General features: G+C 42.0%; 1 non-coding gene across 1 annotated transcript; it reads left to right on the top strand.

Annotated features, from left to right (window-relative positions):
- The first annotated feature begins 15,240 nt into the window (after nt 1-15,240).
- Nucleotides 15,241-15,312, top strand: TRNAG-UCC (transfer RNA glycine (anticodon UCC)). Its single transcript has one exon. It is a non-coding gene; the product is annotated as a tRNA-Gly (tRNA).
- Nucleotides 15,313-27,005: the final 11,693 nt, after the last annotated feature.

Below are 27,005 nucleotides of genomic sequence, written 5' to 3'. Positions count from 1 at the left end.
ATCTCACAAGATGGCTGCCTCACCTGGTAAGTGTTACCCCCCCCCCTTCTTATAATAGCTGTATATACAATGTTCCCTCTACAACCTACCTACCATAGGGGCCATGCGATCGCTCCACAGAGAGCCAGAACGGGAATCTGTCAATGTACTATATATAAATATATATATATTTTGGGGGATATTTATTATAGCAAAAAGTAAAAAATATTTCTTTTTTTTTTTCAAAATTGCCACTCTTTTTTTGTTTATAGCACAAAAAATAAAAATCGCATAGGTGGTCAAATACCACCAAAAGAAAGCTCCTGTGGGAAAAAAAAGATGTCAATTTTGTTTGGGTTCAGCGTCGCACGACCGCACAAGTGTCAGTTAAAGCAACGCAGTGCCGAATCGCAAAGGGGGCTGAAGTGGTTAAAGTGTATTTTTTCCCAAAAAATTGCAGCTAAAAAAACGCTGCGCAAATACTGTGTGACATAAAAAATTGCATTGAATGCCTTCCCCCAGTGTGTCATTATCATAGGGACTCAAAATACATTGCAAAGCATTAAACAGAAAGTATAATGCATTTGCAGCAAGCACGTATTGTGATTCATCTCTTGCAAGCTGGCCCCTTTCACACTGGGGTGGTGGGGGCATCGGTGGTAAAGCGGCGCTATGTTTACCGTCATTTTAGCGGCGCTATTCGGCCGCTAGCGGGGCGGTTTTAACCCCCGCTAGTGGACCAAAAAGGGTTAAAACCGCCCGCAAAGCGCCGCTGCAGCAGCGCTATGCCGGCGGTATAGCCACGCTGCCCCATTGATTTCAATGGGCAGGAGCGGTTTAGGAGCAGCGCTTCTTCACCGCTCCAAAGATGCTGCTAGCAAGACTTTTTTTAGCGTCCTGACAGTGCACCGCTCCAGTGCGAAAGCCCCCGGGGCTTTCACATTGGAGAGACAGCAGCGGCTGTTCCAGGGCACTTTGCAGGCGCTATTTTTTGCGCTGCAGCGCCTGCAAAGTGCCCCAGTGTGAAAGGGGTCTTATAATTGTTATTGTATTAAAGCACACCCGGCCAGCACCAGATATATTTTTTCATGTTGTTTGCATTAATGCTAATTAATTTGTAGGTCTAACCTTTCCAGGTATTTACATTGTATTGTACAAAAAAGTGGCAACCACACCAACCTATAACTAGGCTTTGCAGTAAGGTACACATGGAAGAGCAACACACATCACAAAAAAAAATATTTCCAAGCACACTTACCAGCCTGCCTGCAAAACAACCAAATTGACCCTGAAATAAATTAACTTTTTGATTATATTCTAATTGTATGAGATACACTTTATTGATTACAGGTTCATCTCTGGTCAAAACTTTTTTTTCTTTTTGTTATATATCAATAAAGTTGAATAAAAAATTATTATTTTTTTAAAGTGTAAGAAAAATATTTAAATTAAATAAAATAAAAATAAATTGTTTCTCAGACGTGCACAATTATTAAATCTTAACTTATTGGGTATCTACTCATCGTAACCTAATTTTTAATATTTTATAAAAAAAATAAATTAAATAGGTATTATATGGTGTTTGTGTGCACTAAAATGCATTTAAGTGTATTTTTCCCTGAAAATTTGCATTTAATAAACAGCTGCGCGAATATCGTGTGATAAAAAAATTTGGCAACAACCACCATTTAAATCTCCAAATCTCTATTTTCAGAAAATATATCATGTTTGGGTATTATAAGCCATTTTATTGCTAAAAACATGTTTACAAATTTGAATTTTTTTTGTCAGTTAGAAAAAAAATAAAAAAAATTAATAAATATTAACTTTTTGGGCTTCTATTTATTCATCTTAACCTCATGTTTTATATTTTATAAAAATAAAATAGGTATTACACGGTGTTTGTGTGCACTAAAATGCATTCAAGTGTATTTTTTCCCTGAAAATTTGCATTTAATAAACAGCTGCATGAATATTGTGTGACATAAAATATGGCAACAACCACCATTTAATTCTCCAGGGTCGCTTCTTTCAGAAAATATATCATGTTTGGCTATTACAAGCCATTTTTCTAGCTAAAAAACACGTTCATTTTAACAAATGTGTGAAATGTCAAAATTGTTCTGGGCAGCGAAGGGTTAACATGTTTACAAATTTGAATTCTTTGTCAGTTAGAAAAAGGTCATGTGACATGCCCATATATGGGCATGTCACATGTGACTTGATGATGTCACAGTGGGAGAATCCTGTTATAACCAGCTCTGGCAGGAGCTGGGCTCACTCTCAGACTTTCTCTTGTGTGGAAAGGACGTGAGTTCTGTTGCTCTGAGACACGTTGCTTATTATTTTATAATAGCGCGTTTTCATAGCGAGAGAAGTGCGATAAAGTCAGTGGATCTTCTGTTTATCATCAAAGGAGACCCAATTATGCAATCGAAAATGGTTGCAGCGGAAAACCAGTCCCCCGCACAGCCCAAAGCCCCTCGTAGGGGGGTGTGTAAGGCTATCAGGCGGGGAATCAGGGCAGTTCTAAACACTGTCTGTATTCACCTAAAACCCAGACAGCGACACGCAGAAGGTATGTAGGATTTCATTCAATTAAAATGTAATAAAATGGGAGAGAATTCTATACTGGATACATTTTTATTATTCAAATATAATCTCAGCTCACTCCTTCAACTGGCAGTTGGGCAGTTGGGCAGCAGGAGACATGAATCAGGTGTGTGGGAGGAATGCCTAGATCTCATTGGCTGCCTGATGTAACTGACAAACACTTGTGTCCCATCACCAGTTTTAATTATGAATGCAATAGGAAAGTAATTATTCCCATCATCATTCTGCAAATTAATAATTATCCCAGTATTCTATATTTGGTTTTATTACATTAGTTATACAGAAGAGTTCTATCTGTCACATAACCTGGGATTGCTTCTAACTGACAAATTTCAAATAAAAAAAAAAAAAAGGACTATCTTCATGTACACTGCTGCTGGTAAACGGACATTTAGGATCAGTTGGGCGTTTTTTTCAGCTGCCCCTGAACTCTGCTCTGTTATCTTATCAGTACATGTACACGAGGGGGGGGGGGGGGCATTTATAGTCCTTTCTAAGCAGTTGAGTTTTGAAAATAAATTAACTTTTTGATTATATTCTAATTTTATGAGATACACTTTATTGATTACAGGTTTATCTCTGGTCAAAACTTTTTTTTTCTTTTTGTAATATATCAATAAAGTTGAATAAAAAAATATTATTTTTTTAAAGTGTAAAAAAATATATTTAAATGAAATAAAATAAAAATAAATTGTTTCTCAGACGTGCACAATTATTAAATCTTGATTTATTGGGTATCTAGTTGCTCATCGTAACCTAATTTTTTATATTTTATAAAAAAAATAGGTATTATATGGTGTTTGTTTGCTCTAAAATGTATTTAAGTGTATTTTTCCCTGAAAATTTGCATTTAATAAACAGCTGCGCGAATATTGTGTGATATAAAATATGGCAACAACCACCATTTAAATTTCCAAATCTCTATTTTCAGAAAATATATCATGTTTGGGTACTATAAGCTGTTTTCTTGCTAAAAAACATGATTGATTTAACAAGTGTGTGAGAAATGTCAAAATTGTCCCTGGCAGTGAAGGGTTAACATGTTTACAAATTAGAATTTTTTTTTGTCAGTTAGAAAAAAAAAAAGTCATGTGATATGACCATATTCATATTTGAATTTTTTTGTCAGTTGGAAAAAATAAAAAAATTGTTAGATCTTGACTTTTTGGGCATCTATTCATCTTAACCTCATGTTTTATATTTTATAAAAATAAAATAGGTATTACACAGTGTTTGTGTGCACTAAAATGCATTCAAGTGTATTTTTTCCCTGAAAATTTGCATTTAATAAACAGCTGCGTGAATATCGTGTGACATAAAATATGGCAACAACCACCATTTAATTCTCCAGGGTCGCTGCTTTCAGAAAATATATCATGTTTGGCTATTATAAGCCATTTTTCTAGCTAAAAAACATGTTCATTTTAACAAGTGTGTGAGAAATGTCAAAATTGTCCTGGGCAGCAAAGGGTTAACGTTTACAAATTTGAATTCTTTGTCAGTTAGAAAAAAAAAAAAAAAAGGTCATGTGACATGCCCATATATGGTCATCCCACTTGATGATGTCACAGTGGGAGAGTCCTGATATAAGGAGCTCTGGCAGGAGCTGGGCTCACTCACAGAATTTCTCTTGTGTGGAAACGACGTGAGTTCTGTTGCTCTGAGACACGTTGCTTATTATTTTATAATAGCGCGTTTTCATAGCGAGAGAAGTGCGATAAAGTCAGCGGATCTTCTGTTTATCATCAAAGGAGACCCAATTATGCAATCGAAAATGGTTGCAGCGGAAAACCAGCCCCCCGCACAGCCCAAAGCCCCTCGTAGGGGGGTGTGTAAGGCTATCAGGCGGGGGTTCAGGGCAGTTTTAAACACTGTGTGCATTCACCTAAAACCCAGACAGAGACACACAGAAGGTATATAGGATTTCATTCAATTATAATGTAATAAACTTGAGAGAATTCTATACTGGATACATTTTTATTATTCAAATATAATCTCATCTCACTCCTTCAACTGGCAGTTGGGCAGCAGGAGACATGAATCAGGTGTGTGGGAGGAATGCCTAGATCTCATTGGCTGCCTGATGTAACTGACAAACACTTGTGTCCCATCACCAGTTTTAATTATAAATGCAAAATCAAAGTAATTCTTCCCATCATCATTCTGCTAATTAATAATTATCCCAGTATTCTATATTTGGTTTTATTACAGTAGCTATACAGAAGAGTTCTATCTGTCACATGACCTGGGATTGCTTCTAACTGACAAATTAAAAAAAAAAAAAACGACTGTCTTCATGTACACAGCTGCTGGTAAACGGACGTTTAGGATCAGTTGGGCATTTTTTTTCAGCTGCCCCTGAACTCTGCTCTGTTATCTTATCAGTACATGTACACGAGGGGGGGGGGGGCATTTATAGTCCTTTCTAAGCAGTTGAGTTTTCAAGCATTTTTTGGAAAGCAAAAAAAAATGCGATGTTCAGAGCTATTTGAAATGCCAAATGCCTGTAACAGCTTGTAATTGCGGTAACTTGTGTTTAGCTGCGATTCGTTTACAGGTGTTTGTGCGGCAAAAGGGACATTTTTTAAATGTCGGTTACTATCTGTCAAGGTTTTCAAACATCCCGTGTACATTAGGGGCCGGTTCACACCAGAGAAACGCAGTCCGGATGAGTTCCAGGTGCTTTTCTGCATGCATGTTTTTGATGTGTTTTTGATGCAGTCCAGTGCATTTTTTTCTCCCTTTTTATACTTAACCTTAACCCTTTCATGACTAAGCCTATTTTTGACATTTGGTGTTTACAAGATAAAATCTGTACACAAAAAACAGAGAGGTGGGGGGGGGTTTGGGACTTTAAATGAGACATGCAGCTGGAAAGGTGACACAACATGGTAATGATATGAATATCTGATAATTGCACCATAAATGCGACCGCATCGTATTGCATAGTAATGAATGCATAAACAGTAAATTATAATAAATCAAGGAAACTTTATTTCATAGTAAGGTATATATTATTGAAACATCATAAAACAACATAATGGCATAGCAGCCCATTATGGTCATCATGGTACCATAGTAAGAATTCATCAGACTAATATTTGCATATGACTGCATTAATAGTATTAATAATGTCTGATGAATGGACCACATTTGTGACCAAATAGCTTGCATGTATACAGAGTAAGAGAGTATGACATATGAATAAATATTCCATAAATATGAACCAAAATAACAAGGTGACCCATCAACATAGCAGCACGATGTGGAACGCAATGGTGAGATAAAAACAATTCAATTTTGAAGTTGTGTGTCTTCACAGTAATATAATAGCATAGCAGTTGGTGGAATCCAAACGGCATAATCTGGTAGAAATGTAGAGGGGCTGTTAATGTGAATAGCATCTAAGAGCTCTACGCGTTTCATGGATCTTTCCAATCTTCAGGAGCAGATGCAGTGTAAATGTCTATAAAAGATATTTAAGGAAATTCTCAAGGGCTGATCACAGGGCAGGTAGAGAAAATTGTTGTAATATGATCTTAAAGTAGCAATGATGGTTAGAAACCATAAAAGGTTACTTACAAGGAACCTAAGTAGATGGGTGGAGGGCACCGAGGGTGTGAGCCTGTCAGGGATAAAAGTCAAACAACCCCGGGAGCTGAGGCGGTACCTAAAGGGCGACTTTGTGAGGAATTGTTGAAAGTGAAAATCACATCTTCATGTTCTAAAAGGATGAGAATACTAAAAGTGACTATAGAGTGAAATAAATCTGAAGTAGAATAATTAGCATTGAGAAAGTGTGTGTGAATACCAGACTAAACCAAAGGGTATAGCGGTTGCAGTATTGAGAGAAAACAGAGGAAACAGTGAAAATTGTACAAATAAGTGATAATGTAATGACCGAACAGGGAGAATATAGTGAGGAGGAATAGAGTTGCATGTATATGCCTGTGCCATAGGAAAGAGTGTAACAACATTAGTGGAGGCCAAAAGAAGCCATAGTATTACCTGAGATTCCCAGAACACCAAAATGCCAGCTGAGTGGCCACCGGTAGGAAGTGTTTAGCGGGGAATGTGTATCCATTTAGGGGGAATATATATAGGTTAGAGTGCCGCCAATAGGTAACCGCCAACGCCACTTGGGCGGCTAAAATAAAGAAGGGTGACAGCTGTCGGAGCCGAACCAAGCCAGCCCGCAGCCGGCGCTTCTTATAGACGCTTGGATGGCTGGCACACAGTGTCGACGTGATGGCGTCATCACGATGTCACATGCACGAAACTGGGAACGTGGCGTCGATGCGTGATGGGAAGTCCGCCCCAACCCCCACGTGACAAGGGAGGGGGAGGGCTCCCAGCACGCATCGCAGCTCCCGGGATTGCGAACCCCGGCAAGGAGACCCACCCAAAGGCCGACCACACCCCCCACACAGGGTATTGTCCGCAAGGAGGTATAAACGAGTCAAGGTTTAAAATGGTAATATAGGTACTAAATAAATACCTGTCTCTGGGAAGAAGCTTCAAAAAGGAAGAGAATTGTAGCCAAAAGTTTTAAATCATACAGGTACAAATGATGGAAGATGCCAAAATAATAGAAGTTATGATAAAACCTACGATCCTATCCACAGTAAAATTAAAAACCTTACTCAAAAAGTATAAGCCTAAATAGCACTTACATTGAATGCCACCAGTAAAAGTAATAAATATAAAAGGTAGCATGCATGTCTCCATCCCTGATATTTTGAAAAAAAGAAAACTAACTAAATGGGACTTTATATGAGGACATTTACAAAAATGTACCTCCATCCCTAAAATGCATACAAAAAACAGAGAGGTGGGGGGTTTTGGGACTTTAAATGAGACATGCAGCTGGAAAGGTGACACAACATGGTAATGATATGAATATCTGATAATTGCACCATAAGTGCGACCGCATCGTATTGCATAGTAATGAATGCATAAACAGTAAATTATAATAAATCAAGGAAACTTTATTTCATAGTAAGGTATATATTATTGAAACATCATAAAACAACATAATGGCATAGCAGCCCATTATGGTCATCATGGTACCATAGTAAGAATTAATCAGACTAATATTTGCATATGACTGCATCATAGTATTAATAATGTCTGATGAATGGACCACATTTGTGACCAAATAGCTTGCATGTATACAAAGTAAGAGAGTATGACATATGAATAAATATTCCATAAATATGAACCAAAATAACAAGGTGACCCATCAACATAGCAGCACGATGTGGAACGCAATGGTGAGATAAAAACAATTCAATTCAATTCAATTGTTTTTATCTCACCATTGCGTTCCACATCGTGCTGCTATGTTGATGGGTCATCTTGTTATTTTGGTTCATATTTATGGAATATTTATTCATATGTCATACTCTCTTACTCTGTATACATGCAAGCTATTTGGTCACAAATGTGGTCCATTCATCAGACATTATTAATACTATGATGCAGTCATATGCAAATATTAGTCTGATGAATTCTTACTATGGTACCATGATGACCATAATGGGCTGCTATGCCATTATGTTGTTTTATGATGTTTCAATAATATATACCTTACTATGAAATAAAGTTTCCTTGATTTATTATAATTTACTGTTTATGCATTCATTACTATGCAATACGATGCGGTTGCATTTATGGTGCAATTATCAGATATTCATATCATTACCATGTTGTGTCACCTTTCCAGCTGCATGTCTCATTTAAAGTCCCAAAACCCCCCCACCTCTCTGTTTTTTGTATTCCTTTTTTAGGGATGGAGGTACATTTTTGTAAATGTCCTCATATAAAGTCCCATTTAGTTAGTTTTCTTTTTTTCAAAATATCAGGGATGGAGACATGCATGCTACCTTTTATATTTATTACTTTTACTGGTGGCATTCAATGTAAGTGCTATTTAGGCTTATACTTTTTGAGTAAGGTTTTTAATTTTACTGTGGATAGGATCGTAGGTTTTATCATAACTTCTATTATTTTGGCATCTTCCATCATTAGTACCTGTATGATTTAAAACTTTTGGCTACAATTCTCTTCCTTTTTGAGGCTTCTTCCCAGAGACAGGTATTTATTTAGTACCTATATTACCATTTTAAACCTTGACTCGTTTATACCTCCTTGCGGACAATACCCTGTGTGGGGGGTGTGGTCGGCCTTTGGGTGGGTCTCCTTGCCGGGGTTCGCAATCCCGGGAGCTGCGATGCGTGCTGGGAGCCCTCCCCCTCCCTTGTCACGTGGGGGTTGGGGCGGACTTCCCATCACACATCGACGCCACGTTCCCAGTTTCGTGCGTGTGACGTCGTGATGACGCCATCACGTCGACACTGTGTGCCGTCCATCCAAGCGTCTATAAGAAGCGCCGGCTGCGGGCTGGCTTGGTTCGGCTCCGACAGCTGTCACCCTTCTTTATTTTAGCCGCCCACGTGGCGTTGGCGGTTACCTATTGGCGGCACTCTAACCTATATATATTCCCCCTAAATGGATACACATTCCCCGCTAAACACTTCCTACTGGTGGCCACTCAGCTGGCATTTTGGTGTTCTGGGAATCTCAGGTAATACTATGGCTTCTTTTGGCCTCCACTAATGTTGTTACACTCTTTCCTATGGCACAGGCATATACATGCAACTCTATTCCTCCTCACTATATTCCCCCTGTTCGGTCATTACATTATCACTTATTTGTACAATTTTCACTGTTTCCTCTGTTTTCTCTCAATACTGCAACCGCTATACCCTTTGGTTTAGTCTGGTATTCACACACACTTTCTCAATGCTAATTATTCTACTTCAGATTTATTTCACTCTATAGTCACTTTTAGTATTCTCATCCTTTTAGAACATGAAGATGTGATTTTCACTTTCAACAATTCCTCACAAAGTCGCCCTTTAGGTACCGCCTCAGCTCCCGGGGTTGTTTGACTTTTATCCCTGACAGGCTCACACCCTCGGTGCCCTCCACCCATCTACTTAGGTTCCTTGTAAGTAACCTTTTATGGTTTCTAACCATCATTGCTACTTTAAGATCATATTACAACAATTTTCTCTACCTGCCCTGTGATCAGCCCCTGAGAATTTCCTTAAATATCTTTTATAGACATTTACACTGCATCTGCTCCTGAAGATTGGAAAGATCCATGAAACGCGTAGAGCTCTTAGATGCTATTCACATTAACAGCCCCTCTACATTTCTACCAGATTATGCCGTTTGGATTCCACCAACTGCTATGCTATTATATTACTGTGAAGACACACAACTTCAAAATTGAATTGTTTTTATCTCACCATTGCGTTCTACATCGTGCTGCTATGTTGATGGGTCACCTTGTTATTTTGGTTCATATTTATGGAATATTTATTCATATGTCATACTCTCTTACTCTGTATACATGCAAGCTATTTGGTCACAAATGTGGTCCATTCATCAGACATTATTAATACTATGATGCAGTCATATGCAAATATTAGTCTGATGAATTCTTACTATGGTACCATGATGACCATAATGGGCTGCTATGCCATTATGTTGTTTTATGATGTTTCAATAATATATACCTTACTATGAAATAAAGTTTCCTTGATTTATTATAATTTACTGTTTATGCATTCATTACTATGCAATACGATGCGGTCGCATTTATGGTGCAATTATCAGATATTCATATCATTACCATGTTGTGTCACCTTTCCAGCTGCATGTCTCATTTAAAGTCCCAAAACCCCCCCCACCTCTCTGTTTTTTGTATGCATTTTGGGGATGGAGGTACATTTTTGTAAATGTCCTCATATAAAGTCCCATTTAGTTAGTTTTCTTTTTTTCAAGATAAAATCTGTATTTTTTGCTAGAAAATTACTTAGAGCCCCCAAACATTATATATATTTTTTAGCAGAGAATCTAGAGAATAAAATGGCGATTGTTGCAATATTTTACATCACACGGTATTTGTGTAGCGGTGTTTTAAACGCAATTTTTTGGGAAAAGGGACACTTTCATGAATTAAAAAAAAAAAAACAAACAGTAAAGTTAGCCCAATTGTTTTGTATAATGTGAAAGATGATGTTGCGCTGAGTAAATAGGTACCAAACACGTCACATGTCATATAATTTGATGTTGTACAAAGAAAAATATATGAAATGTAGTTGAAAGTGCTAAATCTAAATTCCTCTCTTTTTTTTTTTTTAAGATGTTTGCAGTATTTACTGCAGACAAGGCTCACACGGCAGGCCTGTCGATCATCAGATTGGGACACCGCCAAAAAGTGACATTCAAATTGAGACTCCACCAGAGTGCGACCGTGACATGGCCACTCCACCAGAGTGCAACCTAGACATGGCCACTTCACCAGAGTGCGACCGTGACATGGCCACTCCACCAGAGTGCGACTGTGACATGGCCACTCCACCAGAGTGCGACCGTGACATGGCCACTCCACCAGAGTGCGACCGTGACATGGCCACTCCACCAGAGTGCAACCTAGACATGGCCACTCCACCAGAGTGCGACCGTGACATGGCCACTCCACCAGAGTGCGACCGTGACATGGCCACTCCACCAGAGTGCGACCGTGACATGGCCACTCCATCAGAGTGCAACCTAGACATGGCCACTCCACCAGAGTGCGACCGTGACATGGCCACTCCACCAGAGTGCGACCGTGACATGGCCACTCCACCAGAGTGCGACCGTGACATGGCCACTCCACCAGAGTGCGACCGTGACATGGCCACTCCACCAGAGTGCAACCTAGACATGGCCACTCCACCAGAGTGCGACCGTGACATGGCCACTCCACCAGAGTGCGACCGTGACATGGTCACTCCACCAGAGTGTGACCGTGACATGGCCACTCCACCAGAGTGCAACCTAGACATGGCCACTCCACCAGAGTGCGACCGTGACATGGCCACTCCACCAGAGTGCGACCGTGACATGGCCACTCCACCAGAGTGCGACCGTGACATGGCCACTCCATCAGAGTGCAACCTAGACATGGCCACTCCACCAGAGTGCAACCTAGACATGGCCACTCCACCAGAGTGCGACCGTGACATGGCCACTCCACCAGAGTGCGACCGTGACATGGCCACTCCACCAGAGTGCGACCGTGACATGGCCACTCCACCAGAGTGCGACCATGACATGGCCACTCCACCAGAGTGCAACCTAGACATGGCCACTCCACCAGAGTGCGACCGTGACATGGCCACTCCACCAGAGTGCGACCGTGACATGGTCACTCCACCAGAGTGTGACCGTGACATGGCCACTCCACCAGAGTGCGATCTCGACATGGCCACTCCACCAGAGTGCGACCTCGACATGGCCACTGCACCAGAGTGCTACCTCGACATGGCCACTCCACCAGAGTGCGACCTCGACATGGCCACTCCACCAGAGTGCGACCGTGACATGGCCACTCCACTAGAGTGCGACCGTGACATGGCCACTCCACCAGAGTGCGACGGTGACATGGCCACTCCACCAGAGTGCGACCGTGACATGACCACTCCACCAGAGTGCGACTTCCACATGGAGAATCCACCAGCGTGCAACGTTCATGTTGATACTCCACCAAAATTCCAGGGGAATGTCTCCAGTGAAGATGGGGGCAAGGTTACAAGAAAAGATAGGCAGATATTAGTGGTAGGGGATTCAGTTATTGGAAGGATACAGAGGGCGATCTGTCCCAAAGACCGGTATCGCCGAACAGTATGTTGTTTACCGGGCGCTCGGGTTCGGAACATTGTAGATTGCATGGACAGATTGTTGGATGGGGCTGGAGTGGACCCAGCTGTCATGGTATATATCGGTACCAATGACAAAGTTCGAGAAAGATGGAGCGCCCTACAAAATGATTTCAAGGACTTAGGGGCTATATTGAAGAAAAGGTCCCCCAAGGCAATATTTTCAGAAATACTGCCTGTACCTCGAGCCACACCAGAGAGGCAGCAGGAGCTTATGGTACTTAACAAATGGCTGAGGAACTGGTGCAGGGAGGAGGGGTTTGGGTTCATGGAGAACTGGACTGACTTTTCGGCAAATTACCGGCTCTATAGCAGGGACGGACTGCACTTAAATGAGCAGGGTGCCACTCTATTGGGAGAGAAGATGACCAAAAAGCTGGAAGAAATTCAGGTTGATGCGCCACCAGAATGTGAAGCTCACATTGAGAACCCACCAGAATGTGATTCTCACGCTGAGACTAACCCAGAATGTGACGTTGAAGATGCAAAAAACAGGAAGATACTGGTGGTAGGGGACTCAGTTATTGGAAGGATACAGAGGGCGATCTGTCACAAAGACCGGTATCGCCGAACAGTATGTTGTTTACCGGACGCTCGGGTTCGGAACATTGTAGATTGCATGGACAGATTGTTGGATGGGGCTGGAGAGAACCCAGCTGTCATGATACATATTGGAACTAACGACAAAGTTAGAGGAAGATGGGGCGCCCTAAAAAATGATTTCAGGGACTTAGGGACTATATTGAAGAAAAGGACCTCCAAGGCAGTATTTTCAGAAATACTGCCTGTACCTGGAGCCACACCAGAGAGGCAGCAGGAGCTTAGGGAGCTTAACATGTGGCTGAGGAACTATTGCTGGGAGGAGGGGTTTGGCTTCATGGCGAACTGGGCTGACTTTTCAGTCGGTTACCATCTTTATAGCATTGATGGATTGCACCTAAATAGGAGGGGTGCAGCTTTTTTGGGAATGAAGATGGCCAAAACATTGGAAGAAATTTTAAACTAGGAGATGAGGAGGAGGGATCAGAAGATGATTTGCTAGTGAACATGAGGAAGAAGACCTTCAAATCAAGCCATCATCACCGGAGTCCACTACGTCATCACTCTCTTGAAAGATTCTCATCAGCTCCTTTCTTCAAGAGAGCAATACCACCAGCTATCTTTACCAACAAAAAGTCTAAGGAACCCTCCCAGGGACCAGGCACGGCTGTACCAACACAGGTCCCCACACTGGTGGCGCCTGCCTATCCATTAAACAGATGGTCTTCCCATCAGCCCTCCCAAAGACCAGGTACAGCTGTACCGACACAGGTCCCCACACCGGTGACAGCTGCCACTTCAGTAAATAGAGGATCTTCCCATCAGCCCTCCCAGGGACCAGGTGCGGCTCGAAGAAACATCCATGACCTTTTGGCATCTGCCATCTCAGCTATCTTGAGAAATGGTAATCGGCCCTCCCAGGGACCAGGTATGACTGTACCAAGACAGATCTCTGCACCAACGCTTCTACTGAGATCACCTAAAAGTTTCCAATTTTTCAGCCACGTTTTTTACACCTACTTTATATTTTTTACTTGTTCCCATTCACATAGCATAACTTTAAGAAACCCCATGGAAAAAAAAAAAGCATGGCCACCCAAAATCCAGACCCCCTCCTAAGCACACATCCTGACAGGCCAGGAAAGGGGGGGGAGGGGGGTGAGCATACACCGCGCCCTCCTCTCCTCGCCCATACCAGTCACATGACCTCAAAATAAAGAGGTGCCTTGTCAGGGGGGAGGGGGGTTCCCCTTTGCAAGGTCCACTCCCCATGTTGAGGGCACGTGGCCTGGTATGGCTCATGAGTGGAGGGGGTGCACGCTCATCCCCCCCTTTCCTGACCTGCCAGGCTGCATGCTCGGCTGGGGTTCTGGTATCAGATTTGTAGGAGCCATGTTTTTGTCATTTTTCACACGTGATTCCCTCTTTAAAGGTGAGCAGCAAACTTTACAATTATTATTAAGTTTTATTCTGTGAATGAGAACATGTAACAGATATAAAGTAGGTATTATCCCAATATGGCTGCAAAAGTCGAAATACCTTTTAGGTGAGCGTCAAAGAAGTAGCGCTGGTGCCCCATTCAAGTGGTCACCATTCAGATGCCCATAAAAACACCAGAGGCCGGCCAACAGACCTGGGCACATTAGGTGGAGACAATCATAGACAATGATAATGGACTATCAGGGCATCCTTGTTGCCCAATCCACCATACTGGGAATGGACTCTCTACCATCTATGAAGAGCCAGGCTTCCACATTCAAGTGGGTTGTCCTGTCCCTGCCTGTCTACATTTCAGGTTACACCCATGGCTAGCTTATGTCCTCTTATATAAGACAGAGCTTATCCATGGAGTAGAGACACTATACAGACCAGAGGACATGTATTTGTCCCATTCCACACGAAGAACATCACCAATATTGGAGAAGTGACCACTGAGGCCTACAACAGCTGAAGGACCCAAGGGGAAATATGGACAGCTCAATGGGTAGGGTGGATGGAATGAGAACCATTCAGAGTCCCTCCCTACAGGACAGAATATGAAAGATTCATAACACTACAATATGGACCTGTATCTCTAGTTCCTTTAAGAAATTTAAAGCCGAATGAGCAAGAGGATGAAAAGCGGAACTTCCCTTTATAGATGGAGTTCTGCTTTAAGATCGGGCAGCACAGAGGCTTAGTAGTTAGCACTTCTGCCTTGCAGCACTGGAGTGTTTGGATCATATCCTGACCAATACACTGTCTGCATGGAGTCTGCATGTTCTCCCTGTGTTTGCGTGGGTTTCCTCCGGGTACTCCGGTTTCCTCCCACACCCTAAAGACATGCTATCTCGCGTTGGTGGTGCAGTGGTAAGCATAGCTGCTTTCCAAGCAGCTGACCCGGGTTCGATTCCCGGCCAACGCAATCTCACAACATGGCTGCCTCACCTGGTAAGTGTTATCCCCCCCCTTCTTATAATAGCTGTATATACAATGTTCCCTCTACAACCTACCTACCATAGGGGCCATGCGATCGCTCCACAGAAAGCTAGAACGGGGATCTGTCAATGTACTATATATAAATATATATATTTTTTGGGGGATATTTATTATAGCAAAAAGTAAAAAATATTGCTTTTTTTTTTTTCAAAATTGCCACTCTTTTTTTGTTTATAGCGCAAAAAATAAAAATGGCAGAGGTGGTCAAATACCACCAAAAGAAAGCTCCTGTGGGAAAAAAAAGGATGTCAATTTTGTTTGGGTACAGTGTCGCACGACCGCACAAGTGTCAGTTAAAGCAACGCAGTGCCGAATCGCAAAAAAATGGCCTGGTCATTAACCACTTGCCGACCACCTCACGCCGATATACGTCGGCAGAATGGCACGGGCAGGCAGAATTACGTACCCATACGTGATCTGCCTCCCGCGGGCGGGGGTCCGATCAGACCCCCCCGGTGCCCGAGGCAGTCGGCTTGTGACTGGGAGCGTTGAGAGGTGAGGGGGAGACCATCCCTTCGTGGCCCCCCCCTCGCGATCGCTCCCAGCCAATGAGAATCTTCCTTTGCTGCTGTATGCTAAACAGCAGCAAAGGAAATTATGTCATCTCTCCTCGGCTCGGTATTTTCCGTTCCGGCGCCGAGGAGAGAAGACATCACTGTGAGTGTAAAACACAGACACACACAGTAGAACATGCCTGCCCAGCCCACTCAAGTGCAGTATCGATCGATCACTGTCACTTACAAAACACTAAACACATAACTGCAGCGTTCACAGACTCAGGCCTGATCCCTGCGATCGCTAACAGTTTTTTTGGTAGCGTTTTGGTGAACTGGCAAACACTAGCCCCAAGCAGCGTCAGGTTAGCGCCAGTACCGCTAACACCCATGCACGCAGCGTACACCTCCCTTAGTGGTATAGTATCTGAACGGATCAATATCTGATCCGATCAGATTTATACTAGCGTCCCCAGCAGTTTAGGGTTCCCAAAAACGCAGTGTTAGCGGGATCAGCCCAGATACCTGCTAGCACCTGCGTTTTGCCCCTCCGCCCGGCCCAGCCCAGCCCAGCCCACCCAAGTGCAGTATCGATCGATCACTGTCACTTACAAAACACTAAACGCATAACTGCAGCATTCGCAGAGTCAGGCCTGATCCCTGCGATCGCTAACAGTTTTTTTTGGTAGCGTTTTGATGAACTGGCAAGCACCAGCGGCCTAGTACACCCCGGTCGTAGTCAAACCAGCACTGCAGTAACACTTGGTGACGTGGCAAGTCCCATAAGTGCAGTTCAAGCTGGTGAGGTGGCAAGCACAAGTAGTGTCCCGCTGCCACCAAGAAGAAGACAAACAGGCCCGTCGTGCCCATAGTGCCCTTCCTGCTGCATTTGCCAATCCTAATAATTGGGAACCCACCACTTCTGCAGCACCCGTACTTCCCCCATTCACATCCCCAACCAAATGCAGTCGGCTGCATGAGAGGCATTTTTATGTCCTCCCGAGTACCCCTACCCAACAAACCCCCCCAAAAAAGATGTGTCTGCAGCAAGCGCGGATATAGGTGTGACACCCGCTATTATTGTCCCTCCTGTCCTGACAATCCTGGTCTTTGCATTGGTGAATGTTTTGAATGCTACCATTCACTACTTGAGTATTAGCGTAGGGTACAGCACTGCACAGACTAGGCACACTTTCACAGGGTCTCCCAAGATGCCATCGCATTTTGAGAGACCCGAACCTGGAACCGGTTACAGTTATAAAAGTTAGTTACAAAAAAAAAAAAAACCACAAACAAAAATATAAAATAAAAAAAAATAGTTGTCGTTTTATTGTTCTCTCTCTATTCTCTCTCTATCGTTCTGTTCTTTTTTACTGTATTCTATTCTGCAATGTTTTATTGTTATTATGTTTTATCATGTTTGCTTTTCAGGTATGCAATTTTTTATACTTTACCGTTTACTGTGCTTTATTGTTAACCATTTTTTTGTCTTCAGGTACGCCATTCACGACTTTGAGTGGTTATACCAGAATGATGCCTGCAGGTTTAGGTATCATCTTGGTATCATTCTTTTCAGCCAGCGGTCGGCTTTCATGTAAAAGCAATCCTGTCGGCTAATTAGCCTCTAGACTGCTTTTACAAGCAGTGGGAGGGAATGCCCCCCCTCCCCTACCGTCTTCCGTGTTTTTCTCTGGCTCTCCTGTCTCAACAGGGAACCTGAGAATGCAGCCGGTGATTTAGCCAGCTGACCATAGAGCTGATCAGAGACCAGAGTGGCTCCAAACATCTCTATGGCCTAAGAAACCGGAAGCTACGAGCATTTTATGACTTAGATTTCGCCAGATGTAAACAGCGCCATTGGGAAATTGGGGAAGCATTTTATCACACCGATCTTGGTGTGGTCAGATGCTTTGAGGGCAGAGGAGAAATCTAGGGTCTAATAGACCCCAATTTTTTCAAAAAAGAGTACCTGTCATTACCTATTGCTATCATAGGGGATATTTACATTCCCTGAGATAACAATAAAAATGATTTAAAAAAAAAAAAAATGAAAGGAACAGTTTAAAAATAAGATAAAAAAGCAAAAAAATAATAAAGAAAAAAAAAAAGCACCCCTGTCCCCCCCTGTTCTCGCGCTAAGGTGAACGCAAGCGTCGGTCTGGCGTCAAATGTAAACAGCAATTGCACCATACATGTGAGGTATCACCGCAAAGGTCAGATCGAGGGCAGTAATTTTAGCAGTAGCCCTCCTCTGTAAATCTAAAGTGGTAACCTGTAAAGGCTTTTAAAGGCTTTTAAAAATGTATTTATTTTGTTGCCACTGCACGTTTGTGCGCAATTTAAAAGCATGTCATGTTTGGTATCCATGTACTCGGACTAAGATCATCTTTTTTATTTCATCAAACATTTGGGCAATATAGTGTGTTTTAGTGCATTAAAATTTAAAAAAGTGTGTTTTTTCCCCAAAAAATGCATTTGAAAAATCGCTGCGCAAATACTGTGTGAAAAAAAAAATGAAACACCCACCATTTTAATCTGTAGGGCATTTTCTTTAAAAAAATATATAATGTTTGGGGGTTCAAAGTAATTTTCTTGCAAAAAAAAAATAATTTTTTCATGTAAACAAAAAGTGTCAGAAAGGGCTTTGTCTTCAAGTGGTTAGAAGAGTGGGTGATGTGTGACATAAGCTTCTAAATGTTGTGCATAAAATGCCAGGACAGTTCAAAACACCCCCAAATGACCCCATTTTGGAAAGTAGACACCCCAAGCTATTTGCTGAGAGGCATGTCGAGTCCATGGAATATTTTATATTGTGACACAAGTTGCAGGAAAGAGACAAATTTGTTTTTTTTTTTTTTGCACAAAGTTGTCACTAAATGATATATTGCTCAAACATGCCATGGGAATATGTGAAATTACACCCCAAAATACATTCTGTTGCTTCTCCTGAGTATGGGGATACCACATGTGTGAGACTTTTTGGGAGCCTAGCCGCGTACGGGACCCCGAAAACCAAGCACCGCCTTCAGGCTTTCTAAGGGCGTAAATTTTTGATTTCACTCTTCACTGCCTATCACAGTTTCGGAGGCCATGGAATGCCCAGGTGGCACAACCCCCCCCCAAATGACCCCATTTTGGAAAGTAGATACTCCAAGCTATTTGCTGAGAGGTATAGTGAGTATTTTGCAGACCTCACTTTTTGTCACAAAGTTTTGAAAATTGAAAAAAGAAAAAAAGTTTTTTCTTGTCTTCCTTCATTTTCAAAAACAAATGAGAGCTGCAAAATACTCACCATGCCTCTCAGCAAATAGCTTGGGGTGTCTATTTTCCAAAATGGGGTCATTTGGGGGGGGGGGGGTTCTGCCACCTGGGCATTCAATGGCCTCCAAAACTGTGATAGGCAGTGAAGAGTGAAATCAAACATTTACACCCTTAGAAATCCTGAAGGCGGTGATTGGTTTTCGGGGCCCCGTACGCGGCTAGGCTCCCAAAAAGTCCCACACATGTGGTATCCCCATACTCAGGAGAAGCAGCTGAATATATTTTGGGGTGCAATTCCACATATGCCCATGGCCTGTGTGAGCAATATATCATTTAGTGACAACTTTTTGTAATTTTTTTTTTTTTGTCATTCAATCACTTGAATGGGCTCAACATGCCTCTCAGCAATTTCCTTGGGGTGTCTACTTTCCAAAATGGGGTCATTTGTGGGGGTTTTGTACTGCCCTGCCATTTTAGCACCTCAATAAATGACATAGGCATTCATAAATTAAAGGCTGTGTAAATTCCAGAAAATGTACCCTAGTTTGTAGGTGCTATAACTTTTGCGCAAACCAATAAATATACACTTATTGACATTTCTTTTTACCAAAGACATGTGGCCGAATACATTTTGGCCTAAATGTATGACTAAAATTGAGTTTATTGAATTTTTTTTATAACAAAAAGTAGAAAATATCATTTTTTTTCCAAATTTTCTGTCTTTTTCCGTTTATAGCGCAAAAAATAAAAACGGCAGAGGTGATCAAATACCATCAAAAGAAAGCTCTATTTGTGGGAAGAAAAGGACGCAAATTTCGTTTGGGTACAGCATTGCATGACCGCGCAATTAGCAGTTAAAGCGACGCAGTGCCAAATTGTAAAAAGTGCTCTGGTCAGGAAGGGGGTAAATCCTTCCGAGGCTGAAGTGGTTAAGGGGGTAAATCCTTCCGGGGCTGAAGTGGTTAAAGTGTATTTTTTCCAAAAAAATTGCAGCTAAAAAAACGCTGCGCAAATACTGTGTGACATAAAAAATTGCATTGAATGCCTTCCCCCAGTGTGTCATTATCATAGGACTCAAAATACATTGCAAAGCATTAAACAGAAAGTATAATGCATTTGCAGCAAGCACGTATTGTGATTTATCTCTTGCAAGCTGGCCGCTTTCGCACTGGGGCGGTGGGGGCGTCGGCGGTAAAGCGGCGCTATATTTACCATCGTTTTAGCTGCGCTATACGGCCGCTAGCGGGGTGGTTTTAACCCCCGCTAGTGACCAAAAAAGGGTTAAAACCGCCCACAAATCTTCGCTGCAGCAGCGCTATGCCGGCGGTATAGCCGCACTGCCCCATTGATTTCAATGGGCAGGAGCGGTTTAGGAGCAGCGCTCCTTCACCGCTCCAAAGATGCTGCTAGCAGGACTTTTTTTAGCGTCCTGACAGTGCACCGCTCCAGTGTGAAAGCCCCCGGGGCCTTCACATTGGAGAGACAGCAGCGGCTGTTTCAGGGCGCTTTGCAGGCGCTATTTTTAGCGCTGCAGCGCCTGTAAAGTGCCCCAGTATGAAAGGGGTCTTATAATTGTTATTGTATTAAAGCAAACCCGGACAGCACCAGATATATTTTTTCATGTTAGTTGCATTAATGCTAATTAATTTGTAGGTCTAACCTTTCCAGGTATTTACATTGTATTGTACAAAAAAGTGGCAACCACACCAACCTATAACTAGGCTTTGCAGTAAGGTACACATGGAAGAGCAACACACATCACAAAAAAAATATTTCCAAGCACACTTACCAGCCTGCCTGCAAAACAACCAAATTGACCCTGAAATAAATTAACTTTTTGATTATATTCTAATTTTATGAGATACACTTTATTGATTACAGGTTCATCTCTGGTCAAAACTTTTTTTTTCTGTTTGTTATACATCAATAAAGTTGAATAAAAAAATTATTTTTTTTTAAAGTGTAAAAAAATATATTTAACCACTTGACAACTGGGCACTTAAACCCCCTTCCTAACCAGACCAGTTTTCAGCTTTCGGTGCTCTCACATTTTGAATGACAATTACTCAGTCATGCAACACTGTACCTATATGAAATTTTTGTCCTTTTTTTCACACAAATAGAGCTTTCTTTTGGTGGTATTTAATCACCGCTGGGTTCTTTATTTTTTTGCGCTATAAAAGAAAAACAAAGACAGACAAATCTGTAAAAAAATGCATTTTTCTTAATTTCTGTTATAAAATTTTGCAAATTAGTAATTTTTCTTCATATATTTTGGCCAAAATTTATACCGCTACTTATCTTTGGTAAAAAATAACCCAAATCGGTGGATATTATTTAGTCTTTGTGAAAGTTATAGAGTCCAAAAGCTATGGTGCCAATCTCTGAAAATTGATCACACCTGAAGTACTGACGGCCTATCTAATTTCTTGAGACCCTAACATGCCAGAAAAGTACAAATACCCCCCAAATGACCCCTTTTTGGAAAGAAGACATTCCAAGGTATTTAGAAAGATGCATTGTGAGTTTTTTGAAGTTGTCATTTTTTCCCACAATTCTTTGCAAAATCAAGTTTTTTTTTTTACTTTTTTTTTTTTCCACAAAATTGTCATATTAGCAGGTTATTTCTCACACACAGCATATGCATACCACAAATTACACCCCAAAACACATTCTGCTATTACTCCTGAGTACGGTGATACCACATGTGTGAGTCTTTTACACAGCGTGGCCACATACAGAGGCCCAACATGCAGGGGAGCACCTTCAGGCGTTCTGGAGCTCCCAGGCCAATTCTGACATTTCTCTCCTACATGTAAAAATCATCATTTATTAGCTAGAAAATTACATAGAATCCCAAAACATTATATATGTTATTTTAGCAAAGACCCTGGAGAATACAATGGTGGTCATTGCAACTTTTTATCTCGCATGGTATTTGCGCAGCAATTTTTTTAACACTTTTTTGTAAAAAAAAAAAACAGTTTTGCGCTTTAAAAAAAAACAAAACAGTAAAGTTAGCCCAATGTTTTTGCATAATGTGAAAGATGAAGTTACGCCGAGTAAATAGATACCCAACATGTCACCTTTCAAAATTGCACGCGCTTGTGGAATGGCGCCAAACTTCGCTACTCAAAAATCCCCATAGGCGACGCTTTAACATTTTTTACTGGTTACATGTTTTGAGTTACAGAGGAGGTCTAGGGCCAAAATTATTGCTCTCGCTCTACAGATCGCAGCGATACCTCACATGTGTGGTTTGAACACCGTTTTCATATGTGGGCGGGACTTACGTATGCGAGCACACGGGGAAAGGAGAGCTTTAAACATTTTTTTTTTTTTTATTGTTCATTTTACTTTATTTATTTTAGTTTGATGCTTTTTTCCCAAAAAACATTTTTTTGACCACTTTTATTCCTATTACAAGGAATGTAAACATCCCTTGTAATAGGAATATGGCATGACGGGTTCTCTTTACAGTGAGATATGGGGTCAATAAGACCCCACATCTCACCTCTAGGTTGGGAAGCCTGAAATAAAAAAAAAAAAAAGATCCTGGCTTCGATCGTAGCGGTGAGTCGGTAGAAGCACCGGAGGGCGGCGGGAGGGGAGGACATCCCCTCTCGCCTCCCGTAAGAATGACCAAGCAGTGGAACAGCCGCTATGATCATTCTTATGGTGTAAGGAATCGCCGGCTGAAAAAGCTGATATCTGAATGATGCCTGTAGCTGCACCCATCATTTAGATATCCCCGCACAAAGTCAAGGACGTTGTATGACAGCCGGCAGGCGGGAAGTGGTTAAAACGCATTTTTTTTCTTTTAACACAAATTTGTCTATTTATACAATATTTCTAACACATAGCATGTACATACCAAAAATGACACCCCAAAATAGATTCTCCTACTCCTCCTGAGTACGGCGATACCACATGTGTGAGACTTCCACAGCCTGGCCACATACAGAGGCCAAGTATAGCCGAGTATGGCTGAGCATGGCAGAGCATGGCTCGGTATGGCTGAGTATGGTTCGGTATGGCTGAGTATGGCTTGGTATGGCTGAGTATGGCTCAGTATGGCTGGGTATGGCAGGGTATGGCAGGGTATGGCTGGGTATGGCTGGGTATGGCTGAGTATGGCTGAGTATGGCGGGGTATTGCAGGGTATGGCTGAGTATGGCGGGATATTGCAGAGTACTGCGGGGTATTGCAGAGTATTGCAGGGTATTGCAGTGTACTGCGGGGTATTGCAGAGTACTGCGGGGTATTGCAGAGTACTGGGGGGTATTGCAGAGTATTGCGGGGTATTGCAGAGTATTGCAGAGTACTGCGGGGTATTGCAGTGTACTGCGGGGTATTGCAGAGTATTGCGGGGTATTGCAGAGTACTGCGGGGTATTGCAGAGTACTGCGGGGTATTGCAGAGTATTGTGGGGTATTGCAGAGTACTGCAGGGTATTGCAGAGTACTGCGGGGTATTGCAGAGTATTGCGGGGTATTGCAGAGTATTGCGGGGTATTGCAGAGTACTGCGGGGTATTGCAGAGTATTGTGGGGGTATTGCAGAGTATTGTGGGGGTATTGCAGAGTATTGCGGGGTATTGCAGAGTATTGTGGGGGTATTGCAGAGTATTGTGGGGCATTGCAGAGTAGTGCAGGGCATTGCAGAGTATTGCACAGCATTGCAGAGCATTATGGATGGCTGAGCATGGATGGATGGATGGCTGGATGTCACTGTGCAGCGCTGTGGGCACTACACATCCAGCCCACAGCGCTGCAGCCATCCATCCATCCCCCTCTCCTCCACAGTGTACTGATCGATACACAGGAGGGGAGGAGAGGAACCAGCGTCATCAGATGACGCCGGTCTGTTTACATGTGATCGCTCCGTCATTTGACGGAGCGATCACATGGTAAACGGCCGCGACCAGCGGCCATTTACCGGGATCTGTGATGCGCCGGGTCCTCTGGACCCAGCGGTCGTGGATGTCTTCGGGTGCGCGCGAGAGGGGAATTCTGGGAGGACGTCATAGTACGCCCTCCCAGAGTTATCCAACCACCCTGCAGCCGTCATTCGGCTATGGGCCGGTTGGTAAGTGGTTAAATGAAATTTAAAAAAAAATTGTTTCTCAGACGTGCACAATTATTAAATCTTGACTTATTGGGTATCTATTTACTCATCGTAACCTAATTTTTTATTAAAAAAAAATTAAAAAATAGGTATTATATTGGTCGACCTCTACTACTAAAGCTGTGTGCACTTCGTACACTCAAACTGTGGAAGATAAAGGTGTCCTTTTATGAAACTGCGGTAAAATACAGCTTTTCAGTTCTCAGGCATTCTCAGAGTAGATCGCTCTCCTCTGAGTGCCTGTTTATGAAAGTGTGTAGATTGCTTCTCATGTTGAGTTGTGAAGCAATCTACAAATGCCGGGAAATCCTCAAAACGGCTCCTCTCACTGTAATCTCGCGTGATATAGCGGGATTACAGTATGAGGAACCATAAAATACAAAAGTGTAACACGAATCAGCACACATTATTCCCCAACATATTAATAAAATAATAAAGTTAAATTCCCCCTACACAATATACATTAACCTAATTATAAAAAAAAAACATTGTTTTTATCAATATTTAAAGATCATACATGTGCCTATTTAAATGTGAATGGTGTATAGTAAATGAATGTAATGCAGCTATACACCATTCATATAAATGCAAAATACATTTATAATCATTAAAAAAATAATTTTAATAAAGTATACAAGTATAAATATTTATTAATTAATTAAAATAAAATATATTTCATAATTGATAAACATAAAAATTGATAAACTGGTGCAATGCGAGAACACTGCGAATCCACTGCGGGTTACCGCATCGCACCGACTCGCATGTCAGTTCACACTGCCATATGAGAATCGCTGGGGAGTGTCAATACATTGTTAACGACACCCCCAGTTCAGCTTGCATATCGCACTGTGAACTGACAGTCCGGACATGAATCGGATCGCATATGTGTTAACCACACATGCGATCCGATTCTGGTCTGAACAGAAAAAAGGGTCCTTTGCGTGTTTGCACTGAATGCGGTGCGATATCAGCCATACTATCTGTACGGCTGATATCGCACCACACAGACATCGCATGTAATGTGAATAGCAGTGTGCTGTGAATTACATACGATGCCTGTGCGATGTCCGACATCGCACAAGTGTGAACTGGGCCTAAAAGTTAACAACACCCCCAAATCAGTTTGCATATCGCAGTGCAATCTGCAAACACGGACAGTAATCGAATCGCATGGGTGTGAACACCCATGCGATCCGATTCTGCTGTGGACCAAAAAAGGGTCCTGTATGAGTTTGGTCCGAGTGCAATGCAAATTCAGCAATACTATCTGTATGGCTGAAATCGCATCGCACAGAGATCGGATGTGATTTTGCACTGCAGTGCGGTGCGAATCACATCCAATCTCGGACACCGCAGCAGTGGGAACCGGCCCTAAATCAAATTGCATTTGCACCAAAATGGTACAGGACCCTTTATTTGGTCCGCACTGGAATTGGTTAGCATGGGTGTGAAAACCCATGCGATCCGATTCCTGCACCATTACATAGTTCGCACTGCGATCTGTGAAATGATCTGGGGGTGTCATTAACTTTACATTGACACCCGCAGTGGTGCGCAGATGTCAATGTAGGTGCGATGTGGAAACCCGCACAGGAATCTTGTTGGTTCACGCATCGCACAAGTGCGAACCCAGTCAAAGACGTGAACATCTAAAATATATATACTATATATATATATATATATATATATATAACTATATATAGATCTATCTATCTATCTATCTATCTATCTATCTATCTATCTATCTATCTATCTATCTATCTATCTATCTATCTATCTATATAGATGTATCTATATATAGATATATCTATATATAGATATAGTCTATATATATGAATAAATATCTATATATATATATATATATATATATATATATATATATATATATATATATATATATATATATATATATATATATATATATATATCTCACACAGAAGAAGCGATATTAAGTTTTTTTTTTTTTTTTTCAAAACTTTTTATTGAATTTATTGCATATTACAAGTTCACCAGTAATACAAAGCATACAGTTGCAGTAAGTAAAGATACAGGTGATTGATGCGTATAAACATACTTTTGCAATAGGTTGACAAACCGTATGAGGGTAACAATGGAGTCAATAAACGACATATAATATATATAAAAAAAAAAAAAGCAAAACATGAAAGGCGGGTTAAATGTTTCTAGGCCGTAGGCGATCAACGTAAGTGGGAAGTCAGGATGAGTTGCCTGTGGCGTAAAAACAGAGTTAAAAAGGAACAAAAGAAACAATCAGTCGATCGGAAGTGCTGATAGACATTGCCCCCTTGTACATTGAGTCTGGCATTGTGTGTGGCGGGGAGAGTAAGGAAGATATGTCCACACCGTGGAGTTTTCTTGCCCCCTCTCCGTTCACCCCGAATGGGCTCATCACTGTGAACGGGGGGGGGGTGCACGAAGAGTTAGCAATTGTATCGAGAGGGGTGACGATGTGGCAGGCTATAGTCCTGGCTCCCGCAGGAGGGTGAGAGGGGCAAGGTAATAAGAGAAGTGTGTATATAATAAATGTGGAGTCGGGGGTTAAGGTCAAATTCGTCAGAGCCTGCAGAAAAATGAAGGGTTTAATCAGGGATATGGGGTTTCGTAGGTTGGGACAGAATCGGATTAATGTGGGAAGGAGGGTGTGGGCTGGAGGGGGGGGGGGGGGCGATGGCGGTTGAAAAGGTGGAGGGGACCTGAGTTGGAGGACAGTTAGG

Source organism: Aquarana catesbeiana, linkage group LG07, assembly GCF_042186555.1.
Source record: "Aquarana catesbeiana isolate 2022-GZ linkage group LG07, ASM4218655v1, whole genome shotgun sequence".
NCBI classification, from domain to species: Eukaryota; Metazoa; Chordata; class Amphibia; order Anura; family Ranidae; genus Aquarana; species Aquarana catesbeiana.
Note: the sequence above shows the minus strand (reverse complement) of the source record. Positions and strands in the feature narration are given on the sequence as shown.